The sequence below is a fragment of the Sorex fumeus genome, unplaced genomic scaffold (genome assembly GCF_029834395.1).
Source record: "Sorex fumeus unplaced genomic scaffold, SorFum_2.1 ptg000128l, whole genome shotgun sequence".
Classification (NCBI taxonomy): Eukaryota; Metazoa; Chordata; class Mammalia; order Eulipotyphla; family Soricidae; genus Sorex; species Sorex fumeus.
Genome location: NW_026606185.1, coordinates 24,692,203 through 24,710,538, shown reverse-complemented (window position 1 = coordinate 24,710,538; position 18,336 = coordinate 24,692,203). Strand labels below are relative to the sequence as shown.

Sequence of the window (18,336 nt, the reverse complement as noted above, 5' to 3'; positions counted from 1 at the left end):
AAGATAATCACAGGCTGGTAATGCAATGGCTAAAGAAAAAAAAATGAATCCAAAATATGCAATCAAGAGCAGCTCACACAAATGGCCTGTTTTATTGTAGAGAAGTAGAAAAAAACTGCTGAAGACAACACAATGTAACTTCCCTTAAGAGACCATTCATGGTGGCTTTCCACAAGCAAATACAAAAGTCAAATTAACAGTCTTACATCTTAACTTGTTTTAAAGTGGTAAGTAGAAGCATCTCAAGACCTTTCCTTCAAAAGTGTTTACTAGAATTGATTTATAATGACAATATCAGACTAAGGTTTTAGCAGACTTAAAAAATCGCTTAAATATATTCACAATATTGAGGTGATAGAGCAATATGCTCCTGTTAACTTCAATGGTTTTGTGCTATTTTTAAAAATCTCATCTGTTCATAAAGCATTTATACAACCTATCATTTTTTTGTATAGCAAGTTTTTTCCTCTACAGAGTACTATATATTACTTAGCATTAAACTGGAAACTGTTTTTTAATTCTTATATATATACTTTTATAGCATATAAATTTAGTTCCTTTAATGTAATTATATTACCTAAGTAAAGCTGCATCTGAAAAAAATTAATAATCACTACGAACCTTTAAAATAAGGGAGTTAGTAGTACTGACTGTTTAACAGTTTTTTTTTTAGTGTAAAGTAGGGATTTATTTCTGTATTCATGAAAAAAGAAAAAAATCTATTCAAATTAAAATTCTCTACCTTCTGAGCTCATCCTTAGAATCTTTAAGATAAATTTACATTTAAATGAAACACTCACAAAGGCAGCTGGACTATCATAACCATCCCACACACATTAGTGCTTTCAAAGATTTAAATCTCTAATTCTTAGGCCAGTGAACTTTGTGACTACACAGTTTTTAATCAGTCAATTTTAATTATATATCATTGCAATAGGATTTACATGCTAACACTTTAACTTAATGTAAAATTTTTTTAAAAGTATCTCTAAACAAATCAAAATAGAATTCTAACAAAAATGAATTCAGATCAGACCTCTCATGCATATAAGTTTCTAGAAGACTAGCATTTAAATAAGACTAAACAAAAATTATACCAACAAAAAAGATTACATAAGTGTATTAGAATTGAGTAGATTAAATTATGATCATCTTTATCAAGTCTTAATACAAATGAAACATAGTTTAAAGTTAGTAAACTATTACTATATAGTAGTATAGTAAATATGTCAATAGTAATATATCAACTATATTAATAGTTAAATTTTAGTATACAGTTACATATTGCTATATATTACTTTACTAATAATTAATAAATTATTAGAGTTACAGTTATTCTTTAAGTCTTTTTTTTTCTCTTAACATGTGTCTTCTTTCTTGGTGGTCCAAAAATCAAATAAAAAAATTAGTTCCATTCCAGAAAAATTTGTTTCAAAAAGACAACATATTTATGTTAAATGTAATACATTTTACTACACATAGTAAAGAAACATATCAAGGATCAAATTAAAGTGTACATAAATTTCACCAATAAAAAATTGCTGATAATTCAAATTTTAAAAGCATGTATAATATTTATGAGAAAATACTTTATAACCTATGCTTCAAATGTTTATTATTTCTTTACATAATCTATGTGCAATAGTAGACTAGTAATATATTATGTAAATAGTAATACAGTTTTATGATAATTGTACATTATTAATATATTAATTTCATATGACCTGATGTTTTTAAAACAGCATAAGGTCACAATAAGCTTTTATTTACTCACTAAATGATTATTTCTCATGATTTAAAATTGTCAAAATGAACATCACTGAAGAATTTATTAATAAGTAAACTAATTCATGTATTATGAAACTAAAAAAAGATATGATTTGAATAATGATCCAATTTGCAAGCTCCTCTTAAAATATTCATGTCATAGTTTGGGTTTTTTTTATAGACACTTTAATATTCACCAAAATGTCACAAAACACTGAAGACTTATACCATGAGTCCCTTCACATTACCTACTTTGTTTCAAAGTTTACTTTCAATGACTCATAATCAAAGTTTAAAATGCTCTCTTATCTAAAAAGTGAAATGTACATTACATCTTCATTTGATATCAAGTTAATTAATATTTTTATAATTTTGGTATATGGCAAGAGAACAAATAATGCCTTTATACATTATGTTACATAAAGGTCTAACTACATTAGTAGTAGTGATTTGAGGGACATGACTTAAAATAAATTTAGCTGTGAACTGAGAAACTTCAACTGCTTTTATTGAATTTAGAGAATATTAGTTACTGTAATCAAATCCATGTAGATAAGACCTTATATGCTTAATACATAGTTACTCCTGTACAAATGGGGGGAAATGATTATCAATGTTTCTAAAACAATATGGCTGCTAATTTCTATACGTCACAATTATTCTACAACTAGATTGTAGGCTTAACCAAGATCAGAAATAAATATTTATTTTCTTTTGTCATTGTTCATAGTACTATTCTTATTATAGATATTTGAGTAACAAAATATTAACTATTGTATTGTTAATTTTCTGCCCCATGGAGAATTCTATTAGTCCTTTTAGATAATAGAGTTCTTGCTCAGTAGGAAAATTATGAAGAGAAAAATTATCTTTTAAGAAAGAGATAAATTTAAAAAAAAGGAAATAAATGTATTTGATACAGTAATTGCTCACTATCCCAACAAAACCAAAAGGAAGCTTGATATAATGTTGTTCCTAATTATTTCTTCAAAACCTTAAAAAAACAGTACTTTAATCTAAAAGAGAATAATGGTATCTGCAATTCAGAAGTTCTAACTTCCAATGGTAAACACCATTCAGATGTCTGGTGATCTCCAACATAACAGTATCTAAAGAAAATCCACACTGTTTTCGTTTTGGAAGTCTAGTTATCAAGTTTAAATCCAATGAGAAATATGAATTGCAACTTTTATACACTATAAGAGATTTGCCACATTTTTCAAAACACTGTTTTCCAAACTGTCAATTCCATGTTTTATTTCACTGTGGAGCATTATCCTAGAAACACGATTTTCAATCTTTTTTAAAATTAAGTAGGATACTTGTTGATAAATTTGAAGCCTCTATTATCTAGTTTATGTAAATACATTAAATGATAAACTGAAAAACTGTAAAAACATAATTTTGTAAAATTAAAAAGAAATGAAACACATTATTCCTTTACCACTGCTACAGATTTGTTTTGGCTTTATTTTTCCTTATTAGCATCCTTTACTCAAAAGATAAAGCTACTGACTAGCTTTCAAAGGGGATAGATGCATCTTGGTATTTCCAGAAGTGATAAGTTTATGGTACCCCTACTTCCTTGCAGTCAATGATTACAGCTGAAAAAATTCAGAACCTAAAGCATGGATGAAAGCTAATGGGTCCCGAGAGATTATCAATCATTAACAAATATTTATTGGGATACAACTCTGTGCTTATTCTGGGAGTTGAAGATAGAGTAATGAGGAAAGAGACATAATACTTCTTCGAAAAAAATTTTCGGGTAACATACCTGGTGATACTCAGGGATCAGTCCTGGCTCTGCACTCAATTTACCCCTGGCAGTGCTCAGGCGACCAATGGGATGCCAGGGATTGAACCCAGGTCAGCCTCATATAAGGCAAACGCCCAACCCACTATATTGTCACTCTGTCCCCTGCATAATACTTCTAGTTATGGAACTTATATTCATGACTGGAGAGTAAAAGTCTCTACATACTGTAGTTATGGAATTTTCATTCAAGATTGGAGAATAAAAGATGCCACAAGTCTCCATCCCCATCACCAATCTGGGAGCAGCCCCTAAACACCAGTAAGTGTGGCCCCAGAACAAAAAAAGAGTTGTAAGTATATCCACCTCATTTCATAGCTTAGCAACTAAGATAAAGCCTTCTATTTCCAAAATATAAAGCAGTAAGTAATTTGAAGGAGTTATTATAATCCCTCAGTACCTATCTACATTTATATTTTAGCAAGAACAGCAACATTTGCCACCGTTACTTTTATAATATAAAACATTATAGGACTAGAGCCTGGGAGATATTAAGGTGCTTTGCTTTGCATGTGACTGACCCCAGTTCAATCCCTGGCACCACAAATGGTCCTTCAAGCACTACTGAAAGTGACCTAAGCACACAGCTGGAGAAAGTCCTGAGCACTATAGGACATGGCTCAAAACAACAACAACAAATTTATAGGATACAATTCCTGATATTCCAATCCTATCATCTAGTTATAAGCACATCCCTGAGAGTATCTGAATTCTCTAGCTTAAAATTTTTAGTTTACTACCTATATGCTCAGATAAAATGTGCTTAAATTTTTATAAATTTTAGTTTTTAAAAATTTGTAACAGTGAGAATCATGATGCCTATTTATAACCCTATTGTGAGGATTAAAAAGTATATGTATATAATACCTGAAGTAGTATACATTAATTTTTATTACATAAGTTATTATATTAAATCATTAATTCTACTATAAAATAATTACAAATATCAGGAAAGAACTAAGCATAGAAGTCTATATGGATAATGATGCAAGATGCAAGACATGCAGTGTAGCACACTGTCCTCCTGTTGTTCATCGATTTTCTTAAGTGGGCACCAGTAACGTCTCCATTGTGAGACTTGTTACTGTTTTTGGCATGATAAAAGAATTTTTTTCCATTAAAATCATGTCTTTAAACTTTCTCTGACATATATGTTCTTTCTTTCTCTGAAATTTAGATGTCCAACTATGTGGTATATCGCACTGCTCCATCATATTTTCTGTTCAAGAGGCAGGCGTGGAGATAAGAAATACCACTGACTCCAGGAGTTTTTATGATGACAAAACCCTCAAACATTTAGAACATCCAAAATACACTCCACTTCCAGACTCCAAAAGAGCTTCAGTAGATTGTGCAGATAGTCCACTTAATTCCTATTCATACCAAATATCTCCAATACATCTTTTAACCAAAAATATTGTATCACACCTAATATTACAAACACACACACACACACACACACACACCACGGGAGAGCATGACGTTGGGTTTGATCCTTCACACCCTATATGTTCCTCGGAGCTCGCCAGGAGTGATCCCTGAATGCAGAGCCAGGAGTAAGCTCTGTGTGTGGTCCAAAACCCAAAAATTCACTGTCACTGTCACTGTCCCCCCGCTGTTCATGGATTTGCTCAAGTGGGCCCAGTAACATCTCCATTGTGACAACTGTTACTGTGTTTTGCATATCAAATACATCACGGGTAGCTTGCCAGGCTTTGCCATGCGGGCGAGATACTCTCGGTAGCTTGCCAGGCTCTCTGAGAGAGGCAGAGGAATCGAACTCGGGTCAGCCATGTTGGCTGCATGCAAGGCAAATGCCCTACCTGCTGTGCTATGGCTCCAGCCACTCAAAAATTAAAAAAATAAAAAAGTTTCTGCCTTGCAAGAATGAGTTCGTGACCTTGAGCTCCAGTGCCACACTGCATGCTCCATGTGCAGTCCAGACAGCACTGATTCTTGAGATCCCAGGCACTACAACAAAGGATGTAAAATGAGTAAACACTGTAATTGAAAGAAACTGTAGGCATGAATGCAAAGGCTGTGAGCACAGGTGGGAACACAGGTATGAGCACCGCAACCATAAGGTGTGGCTCCTGGAAAGTATATGTACAAGGAACACAACTAAGTACCTGCAACTCAACCCCCACTCACACAACCACCACAGCTAAGCATCATGCAAATAATATGTGTGAGCACCACAAAAGTGTATGTGTGTATGTGTGTGAGCCCTACTCACTGTAACAATAACAACCATCAGCAATGGGGGAAAGGACAGAAACAGTTTTTCAATTCAAATGCAACAAATCTAAACTTTACCAGGACATTTACATCTAGTATTTGTTATAACTTTAGCTAGGATTTTCAGATTTATTCTCAAAAAAAAATGAAACTGGAGGAAAATACCATGGAAAAAGCTTTACCTTCAATCATCTTCCATCTCTAATACTTTAGGTGACATTGTGATTTTTCAGCAAAAAATGCCAACTTCAGAGTAGAGTAAATTTTGAGAATGTAGCTATTTAATATGGTGTACATACTATGTACCAGATATTGTATTAAATATTTTGAAAAATGAAGACCGACTGAATGCCATAGTATCTCCTCTCAAAAGGCTTACATCCTAATATTCAGACAAATGCTTTCTGAAATGGAAAAACAAGTGTATGAAACTAGAACAAATTAGTTTCCTACACCCCTCTCAGAGAGCCCAGTAAGCTACCGAGAGTATCCCGCCCACACAGCAGAGCCTGGCAAGCTACCCATGGCGTATTCGATATGCCAAAAACAGTAACAACAAGTCTCACAATGGAGATGTTACTGGTGCTCGATGGAGCAAATCGATGAACAACAGGAGGACAGTGCTACACTCACCTCAGAGGATGGACCCTTCACTGACCCTTCGGACACTATTGTTCTAGAAAGCCTTGCAAGACATACCTGTTATTTAATGCAGTGTTTGATGAACTATAGGCTACTTCAAAAACCAACTGGAGATATTATTGAAATACAGATTAAAGTCCTAGGAGTATCCAGGTCTCTTTCATATGTGATAAAGCTTAAGAACCATTGCTTTCATTTAGCTTTATTTATTTGCTTTATGAAAATATATAAGTCACGGTACTTTTCCCCTATTCTAAATTCCCACACTATTTGGTAGCACTTCTATAATATTCTGTATCTATACTATATAGTATTTCTATACTATTCTGCAGTACTCAGTTTACATACAGTCAGTTTTATTTATTTGCTTTATGAAAGTATACAAGACACATGCTTTCTATTATTCTAAATTTCTATAATACTCTGTAATATTCGGTTTACATATCATAGTTTGAAAGCTTCCTTATAGATATTTATGTTTATATTTTAGAAAGCACATATAAAAAAATAGGTGAGGAGAAAGAAAAGTAGAGTCAAGCAGACCGGCTCAAAGGCATGAAAGACAAAACTACCAAAAGATTGTGGAAATGTTAGGGAAGTATCACTAATCTGTATAAATATTAGTGCATATAAATACATGAATTATCATAGGGAAAATTGCTCGTTTTCTGAGGGTTATGGGATCATAAGTGATGTCTTTCTAAAATTTTAAGCTTAAATTTTAAAAAGTATTTCTCTGAGGGTCAGAGAGATAGTAGTGATCAACAGCTTACTTTAAATGTGACTGATTAAGTTTGATCCTTAGCACCACATATGGTCCCCTTAGTATGGTCAGGAGTGATCCCTGAGCACAGAGACAAGAGTAAGTCCTAAGCATTGCCAGGTCTGACCCTAAACCCAATTTTGGATTTTTAGGGGGCCACACCCAGCAGGGCTTACTCCTGGATTTTTACTTAGGGCTCATTCCTGGTGGGCTTAGGAGGGCAAATGGGATGTCAGGGACGGAACCCAGGTCAGTCGTGTTCAATGCATGTGCCCTGCCCACTCCAGCCCTAAATCCTAATTTTTTGTGTTTAAAAAGTTTTTCACTAAATGTTAAAAATTAAATATTTTTGAAAATAAAAAATTATTGAAATATGATTTCCCTATATTAATAGTAATTTAGATAATGAGAAGATATGTAAGAACGTGATAAAACAGAAAGCATGCAGGACTTTGGAAAGTCAATATCGTAAGTCCTTTGTTATGTTAGGTGGTATGCTCCAAGACCCTCAGTGCATTTTTGAAATCATGATAGCTGCATTAAAGAATGAGTATCAAAATGTTTAAATAGAATAGTTAGATTTCACGAAAAGTGATAAAAAAGAAACAGGTTAAAGAGAAAGAAAAGCGTATCTGGTGAAAAAATCCAATTTATCCTTTCCAAAACACAAAATAAATTGGATAATGGGAGAGATAAGATTCTCAAATTAAAAGTTTTCTCCTACTCTTCCTACAAGAATAAGAATAAGAATAATGGTAATGGGGCGGGAGAAATAGTACAGCGGGCATTACCAGGAGTGATCCCAGGGCACAGAGCCAGAAGCAAGCTCTGGGTACAAATGAGTGTGGCCAAGGCTATTCCCCCAAATAAAGAATAATGGTAATAGTATTATAGTTTCTTGAATACTCCAATGTACATGTGTATGTATACTTAACTGTAAGATTGTTAATATAATTGGTTTAAAAATCACAAGATACATGAGATATTATATAAATTACACCTTCTTTTCACATCATTACCTCTTCGAAAACCTGCTCTATAATAAGTAAATTCAGGCAGGGATGTGGCTCTAAAGTAAAGTGCAACCTTACATGCCTGAGACCCAACTCCATCCCTATAATAGCAACAAAAAACAATTACACTCACATAATATAAGTGTTATGAATGGCTCTAAAACTTTTTAAAAAACCAACTGGAAATATTACTGAAATACACATTTGAGGATCCCACCACAGAAATTCTTATATTCAGTTGTTTTATATTAAACAAGCAATAATTTGCATTTAACAAGAGCTCCAGGCAAATAATGCAGGGGTTGACAGATCATGCTGAAAAAGTGAATTTAAGGATGCGTTATCTCTTTACAAACTGATTAACCAAAGAATTTGAGGAGTGTGGTACACTAGAGAGAACAAAGAATTCTGACATTAAAAGATCTAGTTTACCCCTCTGACCTAATCCTCACTCTCTCCCTTACTTGCCTCTCCAGTTCAGAGCCATTGGCTCCCTAGTTTCCCTTATCACAACAAGCAAAAAAGTTCTTCTTATTAAACTCTTCAAAAGTTCCATTTCTAGCAGCCTTTAGGTCTTCACTCAGGTTTCACTATAATGAGAACTAGAGTTGGGGGGGGAATTTCAGAATAGCAACCCTATCTTTCTAATTTCTCTTCTGCTTCATTTTCCTCTTTAGTGCTTCCTATTTTAATTTTCTTTTGCTTACTGTTTGAGTTCCAAGATGACAAGGACATCTGTCAGTGTTCTTCACTAGACTACAACAATGAGAGTTCAAGGAAATTTCATTTGGCAAAAAAAAAAAAGAAGTTTAAGAGATTCACTTAAAGAAGAGAGATAGGGAGATATAGCCAATATACAGAGAGCTTATTAATATACAGATTCCTGTGCCCTGACAGTCTTTTATTAAAGGTCCAGACTGGGGTTGAGAGTCTAAATTTCTAACATGAACACAAAGTGACAGTGATGCAGATGGAATTGCCAAGAATCTCTGCTGAATTTTTAGTGCAAATCAAACAATTCCACTATATGAGAAGAGCTGTACCTTAAACAAAAGGGCTTTAGAATAGAAAAACAGATCCTCTGGGGCTGTAGCGATAGCACAGCAAGTAAGGCGTTTGCCTTGCATGCGACTGACCCCGGTTTGATTCCCAGCATCCCATATGGTCCCCCAAGCCCCGCCAGGAGTGATTCCTCAGTGCAGAGCCAGGAGTAATGGCCGTGTTTGACCCAAAAAGAAAAAAAAAACAGATCCCCTAATCTCTAAAGTACTTATTCAAACTAAAGAAATAACCTTCAAAAGCAATATTTCCAGTGAGCAATACATATATCCTGGATATTTACTGCAACTTAATTTTTAAAAAGAACAAGTTTTGGGAAAAAAATATGTCCTATAATGAATGTTTTCTAAATTTCTTTTTCCAACAAGAAAAAATGGCTTTTTGTGCTCATATATGTGGATATATATGCTTATGTATATATGTATAAAAAGCCTCACTGTTCTTTCAAAGCCACTTAAACTAATATATATTTAAAGAACTGTATCAAATATTTACATAAAATATATATATAACTTCTAGGCAAGGCAAAATAGTATTCTTCTTTATTGGAGACTAGTTTTCAGGAACTGTTGTGACAGTTAATACATGGCCCTTCACCAATAAAATTGAATACAGAAAATTAAAAAAAAACAAGTTTTGGTTGTTTTTTATTTTTACTCATAAATATTTCAGATGATATTTTTGTATATGCCTTTGTTAATTTATCTGATTATTTCTTTTTAGAAAATTCCTTTCAGAGAAAATTTTGTACATTAGAAACACCATTTTTATTCATATTCATAATAATATTTTCTAAAAACTCATCTCTATGCAAAACTCACATAATTTAAGGGAAATGATCCAAGGGAAATGGTCAAAGAGTTAAGGCACTTGCTGTACACATGGATGACTCGAGCAACTGAGTCTGGATCAACCTCTGGCACTACATAAGGTCTCCCTAAGCCCAGGCAGGAGGAATCCTTGAACAGAGTCAAGAGTAGGTCCTAAGTACAGCTGGGTGTGACCCAGCACACACACTCCCAACCAAAATAAAACCCACACACAACTTAATGCATATTTTTATAGTTATTTCAGTAATTTAAATCTTTAATTGAGGTATCACAGTTTACAACAGTAATGAAGTTGCTATTTGATAGCATACTACATGAATCCCTCCACCAGTGTTTCAAGTTCCCACCACTACTTTCCCATGGTCTATCAGGGAAAAAATTCTGTTTTGCTATTTGGGCCGCAGGGCTGGAGCGATAGCACAGTGGGTAGGGCGTTCGCCTTACAAGCGGCCAACATGGCCGACCCGAGTTCGATTCCTCGCCCCTCTCTGAGAGCCCGGCAAGCTACCGAGAGTATTCGATATGCCAGACACAGTAACAACAAAGTCTCCAATGGAGATGTTACTGGGCCCGCTCGAGCAAATCGACGATCAACGGGAGGGCCTTTACCTTTACCTTTATTTGGGCCGCACCCAGCAGTGCTCAGGGGTTACTCCTGGCTCTACACACAGGAATCACTCCTGGTGGGGCTTGGGAACCATGTTGGGAACTGAACCTGGATTGGCTGCATGCAAGCAAGCACCCACCACTTTACTATTACTTCAGTCCCTAGGAAAATTTTTGACTCAAAGAACTTATTTCAGACCTTTCTTTGATGAAACACAAGTACTGTTTCATGACAATCCAAAGACTCCTGCCATATGCAGTTACTGAGCAGTTGAAATGTGACCAGTGCACAAAAAATAAGAATCTTTGCTTTCATATTTAATTTTAAATTGCCACATGTGACTTATCATTTTCAATTATTTCTCTATAAGACACAGGAGAGAATAACATAATAGGTCAGACACAGACATTTAAAGTCAAGATTACATGATGACAGAAAAGTGGCAAATTGGGCTAAAGAGACAGTGCAGCAGGTAAGGCACTTGCTTTGCACATGCCCAACCCGGGTTCAATTCCCAGGAACCCACTGGTCCCCCAAGCACTGCCACAAGTAATTTTTGAGTGTAGAGCCAGAAGTAACCCATGAGCATTGCTGGGTATGACAAAAGAAAAAGAAAAAAAAGAAAAAAGAAAAGTGATAAATTATTTTACTTCATTCTGCTTGCACAGCAACAAGTGTTTGAATTGGAGGGCACACCCCTTTCTCAGGGCTTTCTAGTTCTGTGCTCAAGAATCACTCCTGGCAGTGTAAGAGGATCATATGCAGTATCTGGGATCAAATCTAAGTCAACAAGTACTATTTCTCAGACCAAATAACCACTTCTTTACACCATTACAAATTTATTTGGATATTAATAATGTTGAACAGGGATGTTTCTCTTGACATTGCACTCACCTGAATGAAAATTTTTATCAATGTTAATTAGCTGAGAGGTTGGAAGTTGTGTGCCTTCTAGATATGCTTTACTGAGTCTTTATGTTTTCTTTCCAAAATTTAAATTTATTTTTTATTAAATTCATTAAAATATTAATATCCAGCACCACTTGAAATATCAAATGATCTGGCAACATTGACCCTATTTCCAAGAACAAAAATCAGTGGAACTCTTGAAATTCTTCCACCTTAAGATTTCTTAAAAAAAAAAATTTCTTCATTCATCAGATTCATCAATCCCTACTATATACAGGGGTGCTGCTTCACTGACTAAAATTATCTACCTGGTCTCTAAAAGCAGCTGAATATTTACAATTCTAAATAAAATTTTGAAAAGTTTAAGGAGTTATTAATAATTTGCATTCCATACTTAGCAAATGTAAAGTATCTTATGGCAATTTCCAGTTTATTTAGTAACTAATACTACTAAACAACAGAAAGCTTTTCAAGTGCTTAGTGACATTTCCTACTTCTAGAGCAGTGATTTAGCATCAGTTGTTGAAATGCAGATGACTAAAACCCATTCCCAGAGTTTCTGATTTGGGTCCAAAGAATTTTCATCTAAACTCAATTTCCAAATACAGCTCCATACTGAAATGTGGTTTTCTCAGAAAGATATAAAAGACTCCTGGTAGCATATCTACAATGTGTCATTTTGACTACATAATACAAATTTATAATCTCCCCCCAAAGCATGTCCACCATATTTATTACTTTATTTATCTGTACAACAGTCCTGTCCAAAAGATTGATAAATAGTGAAGTAATGCTTAATCCTATTGTACAGAAGAAAAGCAAGGTGTAGGAGCTAAGGAATGTCTCTAGAAACACAAGGAGTTAAGATAGGGAAAAATGTTTCCTCACTCCTAACCTTGGTAAAACAGGCAAGCACAGTCAGTCCAGGACACAACTGGAGCTTGCTCCTCCAAACTGGTACCATGAAACAGAACCCTACTTGGGAAGAGAAAACACCATGCAAGATAAGGTTCGTAGCAACAAACATTTATCAGTGCTGATTCTGTGTTTGTTAATCTATGCTATTCATGGCTAGTCTCTATTATGATTATCTATTATGCTGAAATCACTCAGAACATAGAGAAAAACTAAAAATATAATCTGAAACCACAACCTTGAAAAGATAGCGAATTTATCATAGGCATGACACAAGCAAATACACTGAAGGACTGGGTGGTAAGGGGTAAACACAGAGTTAGGCAGAAGAAGGAGTCCTTGTGGGAGCTTCACATCTGGACTTGGAGGAGTTGCTATCACGGGTCAGTCAAGAATGGGAGGGAAGGAAGAGTACACAATAGGGAGCCCTCCTGGGGCTCAGCAGCACAAAGAGTTGCTGTTATCCATGTTGGGTGTGTGTTTGCCAGGAATATCAGGGTCACTAGAACTCTAGAACTTACAAGGGCATGCTTTTGTGTAGTCTAAATTACCTTGGCTATATAAGAACTCAAGTCAGAGGGTATGGCTTCATTACCCATGTGCAGCCAAAAGATACCATGATTAGAGCTCACAAAACTTTCAAATTTTGGCACCCAAATCTGGGAGCACGGCTAATAAAACTCCACTAAATTCTGATCACAATAATGCCGATTATAAATCACCTTACTAAAGGGGGAGTGGGAAATGAGGGACTGCTTTTCATTTAAATAATACTAGTATATGGCATTATATTATTAACTTTAATGGCTACTTATAAGATTTAAAGTATTAACCAGTAAAAATCGCCATAGATTGAAAGTGTAAGAAAATTATAATTAACTTGAAAGAGCCTATAGAAAAACTGGATTCACTCTTCATTAGCGCTGTAACTTACCTGACATATATCCAACTTATATATCCAACTACCTCAAAATCATTGAGACAATGAAGCTTCCGCCACTCCATTTAGAGAACTATAACAAACTACTGAAAAAATTACCCCTCACTTTGCACAAGACCAAAGAAACACAAATCAAAACAATAGGATGCAATTTTATACTGATCAAAAAAGCCACAATTACATAAATCGTTTAAAATAATATTAATATATTTATAGATTGTTCATTGTCATATAAATGTACCCTTTGGGAATTATTTGAAAATAACCAGAAATCTAAAAAAAGTTAATAAAAATGAGTTAACACTGACTTGTTTTATTCTGTAATTTGCTTCACTTTGTAGTGAGCCCTTACTCTTTCCATTATTTTCACTTTGTAGGGAGTTGTTACTTTATCCATTTTACAGATCAAAAGTTAAGATTCTGAGAAAAATTAGTTGTTAGGTTCAATATTGTCAATAAGTGATAGGGCTATGTTTAGAACCCTAAATCTTTAATTTTGGGGCCCACTCAATTACAACTACACTACACTATCTCTTTAGGGAAACAATCCTAATAAAGTTAAAAAGGATGAAGTTACATTCATGAAGCTATAAAACAGGGGAAAAACTAGTAAAGTACATGAACTGGATAAGTTATTATAAAGGTATTACAAATAGTAAAAAATAAATTACAGTCAAATGGGTTTTTTTTTTTTTTTTTTTGCTTTTTGGGTCACACCGGCAGTGCTCAGGGGTGGTTACTCCTGGCTTTGCACTCAGGAATCACTCCTGGCAGTGCTTGGGGGACCATATGGGATGCTGGGAATCGAACCTGGGTCAGCCACGTGCAAGGCAAACGCCCTACCCGCTGTGCTATTGCTCCAGCCCCAGAGAAATGTTTATTTAACAAAAGTAAAATGTATTTTCAGGTATGCTTTATATATATATACATATATATATGTCTGCAGATAAGACATCTATAAACACATAGCCAAATGACAAGCTTAGGAATGAAACAGGAAAGTAAAAAATGATTCTGTTTTAGAAGAAGTTCACTAATATTTAATTTTGCTTTGCTTTTGTCAGCTTTATCAATCAAGATTATTCTAAGTGCCCTTATAATCTATTGTTGTAGTTGATTTTTATAGTTTCAACCAAATTCTTAGCATCCTAATCATTATATTTCATTCATATTAAATTTATTTAATAGTAATATAATATTCTTTATTGATGATTATGAAACTTAAAAAAAATTACTCAGAAGATTCTTAAAGTATAAAGTCAGCATCAATGGGTTTTGCAATCAACACTTACAAGTATACCTTGGAAATCCCTTCAATATATGACTAAAGTTAACTTTAACTTTCATAATCTTATAACCACTGCTCAACTCTCTTCACAGATTCAGAAGTCATAAGGGAGTAGTTGCAGGTGCTTTAAAGATTAGAAAAGTTACCTATGGAGAACATAACCTTTAATTACCTATAAGGTAAGTAAAATATCTCTGCTTTAAGGGTTATTCATATTCTAAAAGCTTTCCAGTTACTAATTAAGCTATGTAAGGCACCCCCAAAGTAGGGAAATAAACTACTTCTACTTTATCAAAGGAAATATTAAAAGTTTGGTAACAGCAATTTCCCTAAGTATGGCACTGTGAACTACGAAGAAAATTTACTCTCATCCAACTTGATACAGAGGTTCATTCAACAAAAAGTGATATTTTTGGGAAAGTGGATGGTTTCCTATGATGTTAATCTCATAAGAGCACAAGTGTGGTTTAAAGGTTCTCCAACTTCTCATTATGAATCTACCATCAGTAAACTTTTTTCCTCGCTTCACCTTCTAAAAATCACAGGTCCAGGAGGGTATTCCTTAGTCTCAGCACATCAACAAACCTACTATTTTACGATAACTAAATAATCACATGATACTGGAATTATCATGAATAGTTTAGCTGAATAGTTTAATTCTTCTAATTGAGGATGAAACCAAAGTAGTGCTAAGAAGTTACTTTTACTTAGCTAGTTTATAAGCAATACTGGGCCTGGAATTAAGAGATGTGACCTAATGCCTTAAACTCGATCTTCATATTTCTTCCTTAGCATAAACATTTTTTACATTGTCATGTCACCAGAAGTATGCATGTGTCATGTCCTTTCAATGCATTCAAGATATAGACTGCAGCACATATTAAACTATATATAGTTCTCACCCTCTGCTTCATAAAGCATTCCCAAACCAACACAACATCCATCAAAAGTTGAGAAAAAGAAAGAGAGCGAGAAAAAGAAAATAAAGAAGGAAGAAAGAAAAAAGGAAGGAAGAAAGGGAAGGAAGGAAGGAAGGAAGGAAGGAAGAAAGGAAGGAAGGAAGGAAGGAGAGAGAGAGGAAAGTGATGGTGGGAGGGAAATAGCAATTTAATATATCTGCTTGCCACTGAATACTTGTTCTAAGAATTTTAGCAGTCAAAATTGATCTTCAACGATAATAGTATCTGTCATATGGCAAATAAAAAGATTCTAAGATAATCATGAGTAAATATGTAACAACTATCATCACTGATATATAATTCAATCTCATATTCAGTTATTTTCATTCTTTAGTTCTAATATGTAATTGTCTTACTAGGTTTATAGAACTGATGTATTAGAAATTGTATCAGTTACAGAGAACACTGGGGGCAAAGGCTGAAGGAAAGAGGCTTCATTCACACTGCTGAAACCTTTTACCCTATGCATCTTACTTTCCAATATTCATTGATTCAAAATCTACTTTTAAGCATATGCCGCATATGCCCATAGATATTCAATTCTATTACTCAATATTTTCAGTAAAACACTTTTTCTTCTTTGACTAAGTTTTCCGTATTCCAATTTGTCAAATGATATAAAAGTGGGGGGGGGGGGGTAGGGGTACCCAATGGTCCCATAAGTCAAATTTAAAGAATAAGAAACTGGCCAGAGGAATGAAAGGCTTTTAAAGGGAGCAAACATTTTATTCAAAATCTTTTATGGGGGGGGGGGGGGTAAGATCTTTTACGGAAAAGTTCTTTAAAAGGCATGGTTTGAAAATGAGATTTCCATTCAATTTCCCGTCTCCATGGGAGGGGTGGGGGTGTGTCTCGAATGGTGGGAAAGGGAGAAATTAAATTCTGGTTTCTAGCATCCCCGCAGGAGGCGGCAGGCCCTGGGCGGCAGATAAGGGCCTCGCAAGCAATCACGCTTCCCAGAGGCAAAAAGCGTGATCGCGAGTTGCTGCGGGACGCGTCCCCGTCGGCCGGCCGGGGAAGGCGATTATTCCCAGCGACCACACAGGACTCGGGACCGTGAAACACTCCCAAATGCCACAGCCGCGCCGTTCGTCTCCCGGGCTCGCAGGCGGGGACGGCCACTCCGCCTGGGGCACACACCTCCCTCGCCGTGCCCGGGGTCGGCAGCGCCCGCTGTCAAGCGGACTCTTTGTCTCCGACCCACTCACGGCAACGAACCAGCTCCAACACTCGACGCCCGAGGACGCGCGGGCGCTCGTGACCGAGCGACCTGTGGCGCCGAGAAGCGCGCCCCACGGACACCCCGCGCCCCACGCCGCGCCCCGGGCCTGCCACGGCCCCACGCTGCCAACTTTCTCCCGCCGCATCCCCGGCCGCGCTACCTGCCGCCCCCGCCCGCACAGCGCCCCGCTCGGGCGGCCTTGCCACAAAGGCGGGGAGGAGAGGCGCCTGACAGGCCTCCGGCCGCGCGCCGCCGGGCTCTCCTCAGGGGCCAACGCCGGGCGCCGCGAGGTGGACCCGCCGGCCGGCTGCGGGTCCGACCCCGGCCACACCCGCCAGAGTCGTGCGCGCGCGGAGACACGCGCGCACACACACGCACGCATACACACGCACAGACACACACGCACACGCCTACACACGCGCGCACATACACGCACACGCCTACACACGCGCGCACCCACGCACGCATACACACGCGCGCGCAGACATACACGCGCACACAGAGACGCACATTCACACACACAGACACACACACACGCAAACGCGCGCGCGCGCACACACAAGCCCACACGCGCCCCCGCGCGCGCACACATACACACGCACACACACGCACATCCACACACGAGCGCGCGCACACACACGCGCGCGCGCGCCCCCCGGAGGAGGATCAGCCCGCGCCCGGCCGGCAGGGGCCCGCAGCCCGCCGAAGGGCAGCCGCGACCGCCTCAGAGCCGCCCCCGCCGCCGCCTCCCCGCGCCGCGGGTCCCCGCCGCCACTCACCTGGCTCTGGGGCGCGAGGGCGGAGGCCCGGGGGTGGCCGCGCTGGCCGGGGATCGGCTCCCCACCCCCAGTCGGGTCCCGGCCGCGCTGGCCGCTCGCCGCTGCCGCCGGCCGAGGTGCTAGCGCCGCCGCCGGCTGGCGTCTCTGTGGCAGGCGCGGGCCGCGCGCGGTTTCCCGGGGCGGAGCGAGGCGGGGGCCGCCGCGGCGGGAGGCGGATTCCTCAGGTGCTGCCCCTCCCGCCTCCCCGGAACCGCGGCCGCACGGAGCCCCCCGCCCCTCGGGCTCCCCCCTCAGCTCCCCCACGGACCCACCCCCCCCCTCGGAGCTACGTCCCCCCCCGCCCGGCTCCGCTGCGCTGGAGCTGTCGGGGTGCTCGGGAAGCAGGGCTGCACCCCCCTACTGGAGGGTTTCTGCGCACCGTCAGACGAGAACTGTTCTCGCCCGCGCCTCTTCCAACACGCGCCGCGCTCGCCTCCTCGCACCATCCCGCCAGCCCACCCGACGGCCCCCGAAAGGCCCCACGCGCAGCTCGGCCTGGGCAACGACGGGGCCGAAACTCGCGGCCTTGGCCTGGGGAAACCGACGGCGC

At 38.1% G+C, this 18,336-nt stretch overlaps 1 protein-coding gene across 1 annotated transcript in view; it reads right to left on the bottom strand.

Moving 5' to 3' along the window:
- The window catches only part of GREB1L (GREB1 like retinoic acid receptor coactivator), a 273,750-nt gene extending 255,803 nt beyond the window's left edge, over positions 1-17,947 (bottom strand). Inside the window, exon 1 of the mRNA XM_056137907.1 lies at positions 17,748-17,947. The gene's annotated coding sequence lies outside the window, so the exon portion shown is untranslated. The remainder of the gene's footprint in view (positions 1-17,747) is intronic.
- Positions 17,948-18,336: the final 389 nt, after the last annotated feature.